Source organism: Bos indicus x Bos taurus, chromosome 9, assembly GCF_003369695.1.
Source record: "Bos indicus x Bos taurus breed Angus x Brahman F1 hybrid chromosome 9, Bos_hybrid_MaternalHap_v2.0, whole genome shotgun sequence".
NCBI classification, from domain to species: Eukaryota; Metazoa; Chordata; class Mammalia; order Artiodactyla; family Bovidae; genus Bos; species Bos indicus x Bos taurus.
In genome coordinates this window covers 38489583-38503277 of record NC_040084.1, presented here as the reverse complement: position 1 = coordinate 38503277, position 13695 = coordinate 38489583, and positions in this window count along the sequence as shown.

The window sequence follows — 13695 nt, the reverse complement described above, 5'->3', positions numbered from 1 at the left end:
GACCTAAAACAAATAGACTGCCAGTTATTTCTCCAACAAAAATTAGGTTTATTCCAAGGTCAGCAAGGAATTACAATTGGGGTTTTGCAACTGTGGTGAACTCTATGCTAGTCCCATCACAGCAAAGAGAGGAGAACTCTTCTGAAGATGGGGAGAGGAAGCTAGGGTGGGGTTGGCCATTGGAGGAACTGAGAGTTCAAAGTATAGTGGTTTTTCATTGGCTGAGTGTGACAGTCTCTCATTGGCTAAGCTCTTGCCAGGCAAGAAGAGGAGGTCTTTCTTCCTCCTTTTGAGCTCTGCTCTGGTGGGAGAGGGTGAGAGTTCCCCCTTTTGGCCTCTTGGCTCTGTTTTAATTGCAGGTTCTCTTTATTGATTTTTATACACCAACCAACTAACCAGCCAGTCAATGTCTACATTTCTTATAGAACATCCACCATGTTTACCATGATAACCAATACAGAGATCAAAGTAGTAAAAAAGTGCAGTCCTCGTGTTTCCCAAGTAAAAACTTTCATCATAATGGTAGCAGGATCAAGGACAATAACTAGGTCCAGGGAGGTAGTAGTAAGTGGGAGGCATTTGGTAAGTCTGTGGTTCCTGCAAACATGGAGGTCAGGATGCAACTTTGGCTAATCATGATTCCATCACAGGGAGCGGTCAATGTGACAACAGAGAGAAAAACTTTGGTTTTCGTTTTTGACTAAAAGTAAACTGTTGGGACAGGTGGGAGGGTCTGAAGGTAGGCGCTGTGTCCTGTTGTGGCTTAAAACCTCTTCCAAAGAGCTATCAACCAGAGTCTGTAGTTATACAATGGTTACAAAACCACTCCTTCGGAATACACCAGTCACATACAGTTTTCCCTCGGTATCCATGAGGGGTTGGTTCCAGAACCTCTTGTGGATAACAAAATCCATAGATACTCAAGTCCCTTCCCTCCTCGTCCTTTCGTGGGTGTTGATCTCTGTTGAACATTGTGCACCCCAAATTCCCTCTCAGCATCTGCTTGCAGAGAACTTGCCCTGGGACAGTAAGATTACCACATTAACAAACATTACAGGGAGACACTGACTAGTTCATCTGTAGTCTGATAAGCCTATACGTTCAGGTTGGCTACCGATTAAAAAAATTCATCTCATTGGGAAATTGGATTTTACCTTATGAGCAAATGTTTTTATTTGCATACCCTCAGCACTCCCCACCCCCCACCCCAGGAAATGGCAGCCCACTCCAGTATTCTTGCCTGGAGAATCCCATGGACAGAGGAGCCTGGTGGGCTGCAGTCCATGGGGTCTCGAAGAGTTGGACACGACTGAGCAACTTCCCTTCTACTTTTCACTTTCATGCATTGGAGAAGGAAATGGCAACCCACTCCAGTGTTCTTGCCTGGAGAATCCCAGGGACAGGGGAGCCTGGTGGGCTGCCGTCTATGGGGTCACACAGAGTCGGACACGACTGAAGCGACTTAGCAGCAGCAGTAGCATAAAACACTAGTCAATTGAATAAAAGACATGGATGATGACATCAATATTGAAAATATTAGGAAATGCATCCAGGAAAGTTTAAATTTTAAATCATACCCTGAAGCAGTGGGTTCCAAAGCCCGCTTCTTGAATTTGTTGTTTAAGATAGTTTTTGCGGTCAGTTTCATTTGGAAAATTTTGCCTCTAGGGTCTTCCTACTGGAGATGGGCACACTGACCTATCAAATAGTAAAGGATTCGAGAAATCCTAGAGTAAACAAATCTGGTTGACTTTAACCTCAACTACTGTAATATAAAAAATACATTCATTTTCCATTTTTCCATAGCATCTATTAGTATCCCCCATGGAGTTTGTGTAGGACACACTCTGGGAGCCATACCCCAGCAGAGGGCAGAGTGGGTGTCAGCGCCAAGAGCACAGGTAGGCCTGAAGGCGGAGACCTCGGCAAATGGGCGAATGAGCGCTATTCCCAAGCTCAGATGGGGAACAGGCTCCACAGGCAGGGGGACAATAGCAGAAGGACCAGCAGGAGGCAGGGCTGCAGTTCACACTGACGACTCCCGGACAGGGGCTCACTTTGGGCAGCCAGGCTCAGCTCTGGCTGCCAACTGGCATCACCCGGGGGAGCTTGGAAACATCCAGACGCCTGGGTCTCACCCTGTGAGATGTTGATGCCACTGGTCTGAGATGAGTCCTAAGCACTGGGAGGTTTCAAGCTCCCCAAGTCATCCCAGTGGCAGCTCAAGTTGAGAGCCACTGCTTTAGGGGAAAGGGAATAGAAATGTTGCAAAGGATCGGTTCTTCTGCATGCTGGGGTTCCTTTCTTGAGTGTGTCTGCTGTACACACTCTGCTCTGGAGACTGTCAACCTCTGCTGCTTAAATAATGGCCATGCTGCTCACTGCAGACCTGAGCCTCCTGCTTCAGGTGGGGGTCTGAGGACCACCAGCACTGACTCCACATCGGGGCCAGTCAGAGTAGCAAAATTCCAGGTCCTGAATGGTGATCCCTGTGAGATCTGTATTTGGCCCAGAGGCACTGAGCCAGCACAGCAGCTCCACTCAGCGTAATGTCATCCAGAGAGGTCACCTGTGGGCTCTTCATTCATCTTGGGTTGGAAGGCACGTCTCTCCTGGTCCATAGTCACCAGCCTCCTAGACCTCAGTTCTGCTACCCTGGAGGCCTGACTGCCTGGTTCTCAAAGGAGCCTCCAAGGTCCCCAAATTAAATTTTTCAAAGTCAGTATTTTGAGTTATCCAATCCTAAATTGGTGGAAAATTGTCTAGTTGTGTTCCCCTGATGCGGTAAAAAAAAAAAAAAAAACAGAAATGTAGTTAGATTTACAGAGATGACAAAGGGTGTCCAAAATGGTTCTTTAAGCTTTGGGTTAAATAAAGAATGGGGGGAAATCAGAAATCTAGGCCATAAGAGATCAGCCAAGTCATCCAAATTGGTCTGAGTCAGGAAAGAAGAGTCTGTTGCCCCAGGAGCTTCATGGGGCTGAGCCGGGTGGGCAAAGATGGGGAGCTTGGTGGAACACTGCTCCCCCACCCAGAGACAGAGGCAAACCACTCGTGGCCCCATGAGTGACTGTCCCACAGCCTGAGCCCACGTCTCCTGCTCCATGTGCTTGCTACCTTCACAGAAGGATTTAATTATCAGTTCTCCTCACGATGCAAAACAGACCCAAACAGCCTCATACTTCTGTAATGAGTTGATGTTCTGGATCATCAGCTGTTTGCTTCCTTCTCCATTACCAAGCTCACGGAAGGTCTGTCCTTCCAGGGCCAACACAAATAGCAGGCTCCTCATTCTACTCCTTCCCTTGTGAATTAGCTCCCTTGTTCATTTGTACAACGAAGGTTTATTATCTAGTGTTTATTGTGAAGAGCAATACATATGCTCATGTCTACCCAGAACTCAGAGAAAGCACACCTGTGGACAGACTGTTGAACGAGAAGTTTCTGGGATGTTAGGTGAAAACTGTATGTCAGGTGAAACTATAAACTCTACTCCACCAAGAGAGAATACTAATTTATTAACCTAAAGGATAAGATCATTATTAGAGGTGCTCTGGCACATACACTTTAAATAAAAGATGACCATTTGATTTGTGTATACATTCAGTCATTCTAGGCTTCCCTGGTGGCTCAGCCAGTAAAGAAACTGCCTGCCAATGCCAGAGATGTGGGTTTGATCCCTGGGTTGGGAAGATCCCCTGGAGAAGGGAATGGCAACCCACTCCAGTATTCTTGACTAGAGAATTCCAAGGACAGAGGAACCTGCTGGGCTACAGTCCATGTGGTGGCAACGAGTTGGGCACGACTGAGTGACTTTCACTTCTTTCACTCATTCTGAAGACGACTTCTTTTCCTCTCTCCAGAATGTGACGTTAGCCCCCGAACGGGTAACTTTGGAAGCAGAGCAGTGTGTCTGGTACCTGCTCGGTCCTCTGACCTCTTCCATCACAGGCTGGGCTGTGGTGCAACAGTCAGGTCAAACATGGCCCAGTGGCAGTCCGAGCATGGTAGGATTGTGCACGAGTTAGCTGACTTTATTTTTCTGGGCTCCAAAATCACTGTGGATGGGGATTGCAGCCATGAAATTAAAAGACGCTTGCTCCTTGGACCAACCTAGACAGCATATTACAAAGCAGAGACATTACTTTGCCAACAAAGGTCTGTCTAGTCAAGGCTATGGTTTTTCCAGTGGTCATGTATGGATGTGAGAGTTGGACTGTGAAGAAAGCTGAGGGCCAAAGAAGTGATGCTTTTGAACTGTGGTGTTGGAGAAGACTCTTGAGAGTCTCTTGGACTGCAAGGAGATCCAACCAGTCCATCCTAAAGGAGACCAGTCTTGGGTGTCCATTGGAAGGACTGATGTTGAAGTTGAAACTCCAATACTTTGGCCACCTGGTGCAGAGAGCTGACTCATTTGAAAAGACCTTGATGCTGGGAAAGATTGAGGGCAGGAGGAGAAGGGGATGACAGAGGATGAGATGGTTGGATGGCATCACTGACACAATGGACATGGGTTTGGGTGGACTCTTGGAGTTGGTGATGGACAGGAAGGCCTGGCGTGCTGCGATTCGTGGGGTCGCAAAGAATCAGACATGACTGAGTGACTGAACTGAACTGAACTGATAGAAATGTGCCCACCTTGGGGGCTGGAGCAGGAATGTAGATTGAAGGTGGTCCAGCAAGAGCCCAGGGAGGAAGTTGTGTTTATTTTTGGTCACTTAGTTACTCAAAGAGGTGAAAGGGAAAAACAAGGTTCTTGGGTACAGACCAAAGGCAGAAGAGTTCATTGGCAACATATTAGGTAACTCACAGAAGGGACAGGAAGAACTAGGCTTGGAAATTGGGAGGCTGGGCAGGGGGAGCCCATGATGGTCAGATCTCAGGAATAATCAGGGCAGCCCATTGGCATCAGCACCAGCCCCTCCAGATTGGAGTCTGGACGTCAGCACCATTGTCACCATGACAGCCACAAGTCACATCTGTGCCACTCCTTCCAGAGTCCTGATTTTGAGCATTCAGTGATCCCGGCCCAGGTCATGTGTCCACACTGAATCTGCCAGGGGAGAGGAGAAGAGTGTCATTTGGCAACTCCCAGCTCCTGTAGTAGGAAACGGGACCCTATCTCCCTGCAAGACACATATGCTGGAAGGCTTACTCCCAAATAAACGGGTGTGGTTACTGGGCAGCCAAAAATACGGCACAGGTCCACCAGAGGTCATACCGTTAAAGCTGTGTCTGTCCGAGCTCTCCTGTCCCACACACCTTGCCTGTGGTAAGCATCTGAGGAAGCTTAGGTCCACCCAGCTGGCAGTCCAAAAGATGGCACACAAGTTAGAACTCTGCTGGGTACAGTCACTAGAAACCCAATCTGAATTCGCTGACTTGAAACAGAATATTATTTTAAGAGTACGAGGAGGCATGTGTTTCTTGGAGCCCAGGGGCTGGTAATCGTTAAGACTGCGGCGAGGACACAGTCCAGTGACTTGAATGCTGTCAGGATCCTGACTGAAATATTATTATAATTAATCATAATATTTGTGAAGTACTTATGTGCTTACATTTATTATTATTATTTTTTACAACAGCTCTGTGAAATTTGAACTAAAATCACTCCCATTTTACTGAAGATGCAGCCTGGAGAAGTCAGGGCTTGTGGCCAATGTCACACGGCTAGTAGGTAAGAGAGCTGGTGAACCTAGAACCTGTGCACACGACCCTCACCACACGTGTCCTCCTGCCGCCTCAGTGCAGACCACCTCAGCTCCACAGACCCCGGGTTTCACGCTCGGGTCCACTGGCCCAGGGAGACGTCACACTCTCCCGTGTCCCAGGTCCAGTCTTTCGGGTGGACCACTGTGATTGGCCAGTTTAGGTGTCAGAGGGGGCATCACCCCGAGTCGCTGTGTCATAACCAAGCAGATGTCGTGGGCGAGGGCTGGGAGCTTCAGAGGCACGGCAACCGTTCCCAAAAAATAAGGGTTGCTGGCAGACAAACACTTGTTAACTCTACATTTCCACCGTGCCTCCTGGTGACTCTTCGTGTTTGCCTCACTTTCCAGCAATTTAGAAATAAATTTAATTTTCAAAGGCAAGGACTAACTCATTCCATGTGTCTGGGAACATCTATTTCTCTCTCTCACAGAATTGCTTTCTTCTTTTATTATTAATTTTTTTTTCAATTTTTCCATTTCATGCTACACTTGATTTTTTTTTTTTTTTGGTAATCCTTTTTGGAACTTTTATGAAAGTAGGTGATGTACATGTCATAGATTAAAAGCGAAAAAGACCACAGCATTGTGCTGTCCAGGAACAAACAACAAAACAAAGCCACGTGTGACTATTTAAATTTGATTAACGTAAAATTTAAAATTCAGTTTCTCAGTTATATTAAGCCATATTTTAAGTACCTAGTAGCAAGCACACAATCATAGCAAACTCTATATTGCAGAATCTTTCCATCAAAAAGTTTCCCTAATGGAGTTCCTTAATGGAAGTGGTCCCTGACAGAGTGGTTCACTGACCCAGACCGACCCTTCTGTTCCCAGGGGCTGTGAATTCTAGCATGCTTTCTCATCACTATACCTCCTGCCAATTCCTTTCTGACTTGCTCCCATATTCGTTTTCTCAAAGCCAACACTAGAATCACATAAACGCGAGTTATTTTTTTCTTTTCTATAGTAGAATCACTGTGTAACTATAGTAGAACTATCTTGGGCTGGAGGAACATTTATTGCTGATACTGAAATGTAATGCCCTTGCTTAATTAGAGGTGGGATGGAAGTGATGTCTGAGCTGGAGCTGCTGGTTAACAAGATGAAATGTTTGCATATGGAGATGCTTCCAGAGTCCAACAGCAGGGGCCCTGTGTTCTCCATGGCGGGAAAGTTTCCATCCCTCCTCTTTTTATAACTGTTCAGGAAAGACAAGGTATTCTTGATGAAAGCTGCTTTGAATCATTAAAATTGTTTTTTTCCTCATTAAAAAAGAACTCATTTCCATGCAGTGCCAATCCACAAACTGTTTCTACCACCCTTTGATGCTAAGGGTGGTGTGTGTGTGTCGGGGGGTCCCAGTTGCTCCTGTTTACAGTAAATTCTGCCCTGGAGGTGTGTCTTTGGAGGCAGCTGGGTGTTGAGGGAGAGATTTCCCCCTACGAGTGGTCAGAGGCCTTGTGAGAGTGGGGGCTGCTCACCATACCTTGTCTGTGTGCTGAGAAGGGGTCAGGACATTCCCAGAGTGTACCTAGACAGAGAGATTGGGCCCCAGATGCAGGAGCTTCCAGCTCACCAGGGCTCCTCATGCCCCAAGAGTGGCACAGAAACAGCCAGGTCTTCAGAGCCCGAGGAATCGCAGGGACTGGGACAACGTGGCCTGCAGGAACCTGCAACCCTGACACAGATCAGGACGAGCAGGTGTCCATTGATGGTTATGATTCAACTGCCCCTCAGCTTACTGGAAGGGGGACTTGGAGTCACATTTAACTTGATGTAAGGGATCCTAAAAATATAGGATATTTTTCATGCGTCTGAGTTTCAGGACTAAAATTCTTGCTTGCTGCAGTTGGATATACTAAGTTTGGGCATAAAATCTGAGGGGCTGTTAAGAACAGTGTCTGTGTGACTGGCAGGGGACACAGATGGCATTCCAGCCTCCAGAACTGAAGAGCTGCTATCCACACTGAAAATTTGACATGAGACTCACTTTGGGGAGGCCTTTGTGGATGAGCCTCATTGACTGACAGCCCTGTTGGGGGTGAAAGTGAGCCCCATTTTGTTCTGCCGGATCTTAAGTTAGGGTAGCGTGTGATTTTGCAATTGACTCAATTACGTTGCAAGTGGATTTGGTAAGTGGTAGATTAGGATATATTTTTCATTGGTCTTTTGAAAAACAATGATTCCTTGTCTGAATTTAAGGAGAAGCTCTTTAAATGACTTTCATGTAAGGGATTGGCCAGATTAACTAGCTCTCCATTTCCTTTGTGAAATGTAGTGACTGTAATGATTGAATGTTTGTCTTCCTCCAAAATTCGTATGTTGAAATCCAGCCTCCTTTGTGATGATATTAGGGAGCCCAGAGAACTCTCTCCCTGTCTTTTCCCCACATCAGCCTATAGAGAGAAGACTGCTGTTTTTCAACCAGGAAGTGGGGCTGCACCAGAATCCGACCGTGTCCTGATCTCAGACTTTCAGCCTCCCGAGCTATGAGAAATAGATTTCTGTCATGGGTAAGCCACCCAGTCTGCGGTGTTCTATTGCAGTAGCGTGAGCTAAGATGCTGACTGATGCCCACAGCTCACTGAGGGCTGGTGGTACAGCAGAGGCTACTGCTTAGGGTCCACAGGGCATTGCTTGCTTCTTTCCTAACCTGTTAATTCCAATTGATTGTTTTCCAATAATTACACAGTTTGACCAGATACTATTAAAACTAGTGATACCTTGGTACACAAAGAAAGGGATGGGTTGCCAGTGAAAATTCAACTTAATGCTTTGGAAAGACACAGTGAAGGAAAGTTGATATAAAAAGCATTGTTGAATTACGTTTGATGATCATCAGTTACAGTATCTAGAAGGATTCTCGAGTCCAGATGCTTTGTACTGTCTTTACACTCTCATTTACATTCTCATTTCACTGAGGAAACCCAGTGAAGCAACACAGAGGATGGGCTTTGTGTGTGTGTGTGTGGTTTGCAAAGAAAGGAAATAACAGGGCACTCTAATCGGTAATCCATATTTCAAGAAAAGCCATTGGCTAGATAAAAGGACTAGTGAGTGAATATACATTTTGAGTTTCCTTTTACAATAAAAGGTTGGCTGCATACATTTATGCCCTTGATCCTTTTTGTCTGAATGGATTATCGCCCTCTACTGGTCATTAGTGAGGGCTGCCAACCATGGATCACATGGCGGCCACACCCACGGTTTAGTTTCAGAGCATCTTTTCAGTTAGAATGTGCAGATTTCCAGTTACAATGCGGGAAGAAAACGTACTTGCATCAGTATAACAATATAATGAAATTATTTTACATCCAAACTATTTTCATCTATTTATTTTCATCCGTTTCATTTATAAAAAAATCTTTTATAATTGGCTGATGAACACCCTCGTCCCACCCACACATGATTTAATGCCTTTTAATTATACTCGATAATATTTAAAAACAGATATTAACTTAAAAGGCGGTGGCATTCAAGAAGTACAGTTGCTATTCTTAGGAGCCGTTGTTCACAATGACAACGTGAAACAAAAATAATTCTGACTATTGAAGAGATCCGGTATTCCTATGAATGAGAAAACTGTGCAACACAGAGCTCTCTCCTCCCACATCAAGGGCCTTGGCAGGGAGGGGAAAGCATCTTGAAGGGCCGTCCCGGATGCTGCGGGAGACCTGGCGAGATGGCGGCGGGCTCCTCCCACCTCTGCGGCAGCCTTACAATCAATAATGCAGGGCTCTGCGGCAGCGCCGCGCCTTCTTTCTTAACCGGGTCCCGCAGCGGGGCGGAGGCCGTACGTTGGTCCATTGCGCCATCTAGCGACCATCAGTGTCCACTGCAGGTTGGATCTGGAAAATCAGAAACTGCAGTCTAAATTGTGCTTGGGACACCACCATTTAACCTTCAAAAGGTTAAGAAAAGGCAAAGAAAAAAAAAAGACTGTCGTGTTTATTCATTTGCTTGTAAAATGAATAACTTGATATTAGAAACTCCAGGTGCCAGTCATGTAAAGGAAATAAAGATTTTAAACCATTTTGTGCTTACCTAGAAAGAAAAAAGAAAGTGAAGTCTCTCAGTCATGTCTAATTCTTTGCGACCCCATGGACTGTAGCCTACCAGGTTCCTCCTTCCATGGGATTTTCCAGGCAAGAATACTAGAGTGGGTTGTCATACGAATACAGTCTTATCAGTCTCCACCCTCACATGACTCAGTCCAGTAGGGAAAATCCATATAAACATATGTTCAGCTAAATTTGAGGTTCACGTTAACAATGAATAAATTTTTAGTATAAATGTATTTCATATATATTAAAATTTTAACTGGGCATCCTGTCATTATTATTACCATTCTTGTTATTAGCTAAATCTCACAACCCTCCATGGAAACACATGAATTGCAATACAGGTTTTACAAGGCCATCAGTGGTACACGAAGGGACTGAGGAGCTCAGAGGTGCTGGTTAGGAAGACTTCTCAGGGGAGGCTCTCGGACATAACCAAGCGAGTGAACAGCGAGGAGGGTTCTCCGGGTAGAACCTCACAAAGGCAGGAGGCTGGGGGAACATGCATAGTGCAGTTCTGTATTGCCTAAGTGCAGGGGTGAGGACGGGAGAGGCCCAAGAGGAGGTTGCTGTATCACAGATGGCCGCCCACTGTGCTACCCAGGAGTAGGGTTTTATCCTGGTGAAAGGGGAGGTGTTGTTGTTTTTCAGTCGCTAAGTCATGTCCGACTCTTTGACAGCCCATGAACCGCAGCCTATCAGGCTCTTCTATCCTCCACTATCTCCTGGAATTTACTCAAATTCATGTCCATTGGCTCGGCGATGATCTCTAACCATCTCATCCTCTGCCGCCTCCTTCTCCTTTTGCCTTCAATCTTTCCCTGCCTTTAATCTTTCCCAGCATCAGGGACTTTTCCAGTGAATCAGTTCTTTGCATAAAGTGGTCAAAGTATTGGAGCTTCAGCTTCAGCAACAGTCCTTCCAATGAAATTTCAGGGTTGATTTCCTTTAGGATTGACTAGTTTGATCTCCTTGCAGTGCAAGGGACTCTCAGGAGTCTTCTGTAGCATCACAATCTGAAGGCATCTATTTGAAAAAGGGAGTGGAAGAAGGGTATTGAGTAGGAGGGTGACATGGTCAAATCTGTTTTGAAGGAAGATAAATCTGCAGCAGTGTCTGGCAGGTAAAGAAGCCCAGAGGTGGGGAGTTGTGGTGGAGACTGTCCAAGGTCAGCGAGCTGGTACGTAACAGAACTTGGATTGTGACCTGCAGCCCACTGGCTGCAAGTCTGCCAACAGGCCTGCCCGTCTAACTGGGTTATGATTCACACACGCGGTCATTTTCAGGCTCAGGAATGACACCACATTATGCATATTTTCCTTCCTGAAAGATGAGCTCCACCCACATTGCAAAATATGGGAACTACCTCTCCTCTCCCTTCCAACTTTTCAGGAGGCCCCTCAGCGCCCGCGTCTGATTGCCTCGGCCCTTTTTCCCACACAGGGCTCCTTTTGCAGACCAGTCTAGCAGAGCCAAGTGACAAAGTGAATTAGATCCTCCGAGCCATTTGGCCTTGTTTTCCTTGGGCCACAGCCTGACTTTCTGATGCCCTGGGAACGAGGGCACCTGCCTCTTTTCAAGGAGACTCTGCTTCGAGGCCCACTTAGATGCCAGGGCTGCTGATTTGTGGCTGCTCCTTCTTGGACCTGGTTCACTAAAAGCTGGACAGGAGGCCAAGCAGAGCTTGGCAACCCTTCCAGCCTGCCCTCCAAGGTGGCGGCATTGAAGCACCTTAGCACACACATAGCAGACCCACAGGTGCTGCTGAACTAGGCTTGTCGGTTAGTGGAGGAAGAAGAGAGTGTACACCTGCCCTTCCAGGCATGTATCGTGAAATCCATGTCAGAATCTTAGGGGCAGAGTTTTGTGGGGGAAAAAAAATGGGATGCATTTAACAGAAGATACACACATAGGAAAAAGGTACAAGAGACTGGCGATTATTAGTTAGAAAAGGGCATGGAAGGATACAGTGGATAAATTATGCAAGATTAGAGACATGCATAACTACTTCAGTAGCTTCAGGGTGATTTTGATGAGTCCTTTTAAATGACCAACAAGGTTTCATTGGACATCTGCCATTTGAATGCCCTTCAGCACCATTGGGTCCACAGTAGCAACCGGACTGGAAGAATCCCTGATTCGAGACCTAGCTGCTGACCCAGCCGGAGCTGACAGAGAGCCGGAGGAGATGCTGTGGAGGCTCCCAGCCCCGGTTTTGGTTTCAAGGTCTGTGAATTTTCAGGAGAGAGTACACACTGCAGGAGAATGGCGATTTTGTGAGACTTACAGTATTTGTAGCAAGGATGAGTGTGAAGCCACAGATTCAGGGGTGTAGGAATATCCGTTTCTTCATTTTCCTCAAATTAAAGTTTTAATTAATGCAATTCAATTAATTAATTTTGATTAAAGTTAAAATTTAAATTAACGCTGGCTCCAAACCAACCTCCCCCATCTCCATCTGGAGATAAATGTATTATTATTCTAAGCCACCATCGGTGGGCTCCTCCCAGGTCTACCACCACCAAGGCAGGTTGAACAACAATGCCGGAGGCCTAGCTGGTGCCTGGAGAAGAGGCCAGGCCATTGGACTTCTCTTTCTGAGGTTCCTGCCCACACCTTGATGGTTCACATCCGAATGGGCAGTGAAGGCTCTTGCGAGGATACAGAGGTCCTCAGGGAATTGTGCAGAATGGCTGAAGTGTCCTGTTCTCACCTCTCCACCCCTTAACTCCAACTCAGGGGCTTCCTGAGCTTCCTCATCCCCTTGGCTGCCCCAGACTCCCTCCTCTTTCCTCTCCCAGCATCACCTCTTCCGTGAGACCCAGTTTCCCCAAGAGACAAAGCATTGTGGCAGCTCCTTTCTGCCTGGACAAGTACAAGGGCAAGGTTCGTCGCTTCAGTCACGTCCGACTCTTTGGGGCCCCAAAGAGTAGCCCGCCAGGCTCCTCTGTCAGTGGGATTCTCCAGGCAAGAATACTGGAGTGGGTTGCCGTGCCCTCCTCCAGGGGATCTTCCCAACCCAGGGATCCAACCCAGGTCTCATGCATTGCGGGTGGATTCTTTATTGTCTGAGCCACCAGGGAATCCTTCTGCTTAGCTGCTGCTGCTGCTGCATCACTTCAGTTGTGTCCGGAACTCTAAATGACCTCACTACCTTCTTAAAACTAGAGACGGGAGTAGGAGGGGGGGAAATCGTAGAGAATGCAATGCAGAGTAACGGTCTCACGGAATCATCCTGCTGCAGGTTGTTCTGTAATATAGAGGCCATGCAGAGGGCAGCAGAGCGGGGGGCTAAATGCTTGGGATCTCAGTCCTACCTCCTGCTGTTCACATGGCCTTGTCTCAGGTTCCTCACAGATGGTAATAACTGTACCTCCTGGCAGTGATGTTGGGAGAAGCAGCTGGGTCCACACACGTGCAGCACTCAGCACAATAGGGATGGGGCACCTTGAGCACTTGATCACTGTTTGCTGTGGTATTATTATGGTTTGTTGTTGTTGTTTAGTCACTAAGTTGTGTCTGTGTCTGACTGTTTGCGACCCCTTGGCTTGTAGACCACCAAGCTCCTCTGTCCAAGGGATTTCCCAGGCAAGAATACCGGAGTGGGTTGTCATTTCCTTCTCCAGGGGATCTTCCCCACCCAGCGATCAAACCCGCATTTCCTGCGTCTCCTGCATTGGCGGGCAGATTCTTTACTTCTGAGCCACGGGGAAGCTCTAGTTTTCCCGATGCACACGTTCAGGGCACGATCGCACCAGCAATGTTGGTCTCTTTTCTGGGACAGACAATGCTTCTCTCTCTACCACCAGTAGGAGAGGGAGGGACTGCTGAGGGGGTGAGGAAAGGGGACTCCCCCCTGCTCGGGGCACTGACAGAGCTGTGGGTGCTGATCTCTGCCCGCCCAGGTGATACAGGAGAAGGGA